This window comes from Thamnophis sirtalis, unplaced genomic scaffold, assembly GCF_051295495.1.
Source record: "Thamnophis sirtalis isolate CommonGarterSnake01/CBP01778 unplaced genomic scaffold, rThaSir2_p1.2 scaffold_11, whole genome shotgun sequence".
NCBI lineage: Eukaryota > Metazoa > Chordata > Lepidosauria > Squamata > Natricidae > Thamnophis > Thamnophis sirtalis.
The window spans coordinates 41487694-41492155 of NW_028261391.1; positions in this window are offsets into that span (position 1 = coordinate 41487694).

Consider the following 4462-nt stretch of genomic DNA (forward strand, 5'->3'; position numbering starts at 1 on the left):
TGTTCCAGTCTTGTCACCTTGTCTTATACCAATCATAAAATCTGTTCCAGACTTCAAAATATTCTGATTCCCCTTTATTTTTAAGTTCAAGAGTGAGCCTATCTGCTTCCGCCCAGGCCAACACTTTTCTGATTATATCTAGCTCTGATGGTGTATTTTATTTTTTCCAATACTGCACAAAAGTTATGCCACCGCAGTTAGCACATGTATAATTAGATAGAGTACATTTTTCTTAAACCCCTCTGGTATTACGCCTAGGAGAAAAATTTCTAGTTTAAACAAAATTTGGTCTCCCACCATTTGTTCCAACCATGATTGAATCATTTTCCAATATCTTTGGGCCTCATTGCCAATTGCCTCACCACCAATTGTCAATTTTTTGAAGTTTAAACTGGAGATTGAACACAATTTCTCAAACCTTTGCAGTTTTTTCTTTTTACTGTTTTGAATTCTAACTTGCAAATCTCTTTCCAATACTGATTCTGTCATGTGAATAAACATCTCTGATTGCTGCTGTTTCCTATTTTAGGTCTGATATTATAGAAAGTATTCATCATACATCCTGGAAGAAGAGAATAAATGCTTATGATACAACAGTCTCTGTAATCTACTGTTGCAGTGCATAATAATAATTGATTCACCACATTGAAATAGTGATTGGGTGGCACCAATCCTACCTTTGAGGGGACCCATAACTACTTAGGAGGCCTATCTCTTAATCCTTCTTTGTTGTTATATGGAAATAGAATGAGAAGTTTGATGCTTGGCCTGAATGAATAGAATCTTTATAAGGCAGTTTTTAATATACATGGTCATATCAATCAAGATTCCATGCAGATTTCTGGTCAGAATTTGCTAACCAATTGGGATTGCAAATATGAATAATCTTTGATATCAAGTTCACATCATTGATTAGCAGCTGAATCATTCCGGCGTATAGTCAAAATCTGCAACTGACACAAAATATGTCCAGCTTTTGGGAACAGGAACTCTTTGTCCAAAGTATGCTTGTAGCGATCCATATTTTTCTAAATATGCTCATTCACATTATTCAATAGAGCACTAATGCTAACTTGCTTGGGTCATATTTGCAATTCTGAGATGCTAAAAGTACTTGTGCAAAATATATATGAAATTTACTTCCCACCATAACTACCATTCCCTATAGCCCTTAAGATATCCTTTGCTATCTTAGTTTGCATTTAGTTTTTTGGGGGTACACATGCATACTTCATAGCACTGAGTTGTAGTCTCAATGTGGCAGTTTTGAAAGTAAGTTTAAGGCTGGTACTATGTAATAAATCAGTTTATCATTTAGCTTTATTAAAAAGTAACAAAATAATGAAGCCTGGTGATTACCAAAGAAAGGGTTACCAGATACACAGTGCTGCATAAGGAGAATAAAATTTGGGGCTTACATAAAACGTCCCATTCATATTGTATACAACTCAATATATCATTGTTAATTATAATGCAATCTTTACACTTCATGTAGAAGTGATGAATGACAGTATTTTGACTGTATTTTTCTAGTTCTTTGCTAACACAGTTCCTTGAAATGATGGCAAAGCTTTATTTTAATGAAAAATACATTTGTTTATTAGCTTGTTCTCAACTATAGAAATAAACTGAAACTTTTATGAAATTTCTGTTAAATTTCATTTATGTATTTAGCTTTAGGTATCAAATTTAGAAACTGACTATTTCACTCACAAAGCTCCTTTTGTTAGGAGCACTTTTTTATGCAAAAATGAAGGGTGGGGTTTGATTTTGTCCACCCAGGAGGATTCCAAGCCCTCATTGGTCATCTTTCCTTACATTTATATGACTGTCTCAACTATTTTTCCAAATCCTTCATACAAAATTGCCTTGTCTTTAAGCAGATTGGTTTAACAGCATTTTCTATAACAGTTCTCCCATTTTTGTATATAGCACAATAAAGCCAATAATTCACAGGCTATCAGGATGATGGGAATGGTAATTCAATGTGTGTAAGAAATGTTGATCCCTGCTCCTTTGTAGCATCAACTCTATCATGGTTTATACATAGTGAATTGAATTTGCACGAATCAGATGAGTAATATAGATAACCATCGTGAATGAATTCAATCCTTAATTAGCAACAGCCCTCAATGCTTTCAGCGAAGTCTTTCCCAGTGCCAATTTCAGCTGAATTTCTAATTGCACATGAAATTTTAATATAGTCTATACTTCTGTTTCTTGCAGTTCCCACTTCATTAATGAATTTGGGTGAGGTACAATGCCACAATAAACATATTCATGTAAGTATGCACAGTTCTAAAAATGGAGGTATGGATCAATACCTAGGTCAATATGTATCCATTTTTTCTTGTTTTTAGATTTAGAGATGTGAAAAAATGAACACATTTTCAATAGCTGGGATACAGCGCCAACTAGCCATGCTTTGTTTCATTCCAAGAGTGTTTAGAATACTTACCTTCCTGTATTCTAGTGAGAGAGAGAAATGATATACCTTAAATGTAATGAATGGAGAATTAGATAACACAGCATTACTGGAGAGTAGGTTAAAAGGAATTCACTGTTAAAAATAGTTATCCAAGTTAGTTTTTCTAAAATAGAATGGACATTGTGGATCTAAAAAAATACATCAGCAATCCTCAGGATGATTTGAGTTGTCTACTTTTATTTCTTTGGGGATCATTATCGTGGGCTTTTTCTAGCTTCATTTTAGTGAAGATCTAATGATTAAATACCATGGAAAGTCCATAAATTTTATCAAGAATAATGTAAAGTGTTTTGAAACCAATTACATACTTGGGAGTAATAGTATACTTATTTTGCATGAAATGCAGTTTCTGATTCAATTCTCACAGAATTACCATTTAAAAGAACAACTCTCAGCTTTTAACTGTCACCTGATTTTATGGATTGAAACAACAGAGTAGCATTAGGTTTTTCTAAAACTCTAAAATTTGAGGAAGCCCATTGAAATTCTGAAAAATGAGTCAATGCACAGATCATCCTAGGATTTTATTATTAACAAATAGCTTTAATAACCACATTATTTTATTACTATAACAAAAAAACTTTAACATTACATTATTATTAAATTGCTTTAACAACATTATTTAAAACAATATAGAAAAGATCTGAAAAGTCTAGCATCTCTTTTTTCTTTCTTCCTTGAGCAAAACATTTTTTCCAAGTCAGCTGAAATAAAATATCATTTGGTGCTGAAAAACTGCCAAAGACAGAGAGATTTAGCTTTCTTTAAAACTATAATGTTCAATCACAAATTTTTAATCGGCAACTATAAAGATATTTCAAATCTTCAAATATTGCTGATCATCTGCCAACATCTATCTATATACCGGTACTGACAAGTTTATCTTCATTTGGGATATAAACCACTCAATGCTATTCTTAGGCCACTTTCCAATTAATTATATTCTCCCTATACTGACTTTTCTTATTCTGGTACCTTCAAATGTGTGAGGTCTACAACTCCAGAATTCCAATTTTGTATGGAAATCATAGACTAAAAAAGATTGCCCTAGGCTCTGACTGTTCTTGACATGCCCTCCTTGACGTGTATTTTAATTAAATTATGACAATAACTTCTCAAACAACATGAATATAGGAGCTCAATATTATTACATTCCTGATTATAGCCATATCTTTGCAACATAAAAAATTTAATTGGCAAGTCTCTCATGCAAGGTATGGAGCCTTAATCAAAACTGTAAGGGACCAGGGGTGGGATGGGGTGGGGACTCAGCACTTCCCCATCCACAGTACATACAGCCTTCTCATTTTCCAGTCAAGAAAGGTAATACACAATGTGTGCAGATGGCACAGGGTGGAGTGAAACACTGTGAAAGAAACACGATATTTCAAATAATAAAGCAGTCTAAATAGGCTTTACTGGAGAGAGCTTTTATTTCTCAGATTCATCAGAGGGTTATTACCGAGTTTCTGTTTGTATATTCAATCAAATGCTCTTGTTCCACACACCATCTCCTCCCTCCTCATCTATCCTTATTTCAAGATGGAGCAATATAAAGAGCACAAGGAACTACAGAAAGCAGAATTGTGTTGATTGCCGTTTAGGAGGTGAGACCAACAATGTGGTATCTCTTGATTATTAGGACAGCTGGCTAAGCATGTCAAAGCTGAATACTTAGAAATATTGAAAGAAATGAAAACAACCAAGGAGTCATTGGAAAGAGAAACTATAGGCAGAAACATCATCTTTTTGCAAACTATGTTTGCAAGTCTAATGTTCCAAAGCCAGTGGGGCTGGCAGAAAGGTTCATAAAATAAGTGATGATCCTTCAGAATATCTTACCTCAAAACTGGGTTAGGGTTAGGGTTAGGGTTTAAATTATCTTCCGGCATTGTTAATAAGGTTTGATTTCTGCAAAGTTGATCCAAAAATAAACTTGGAAGATTAGTTTACTCCTTTTTTTTCTGTTCCAGG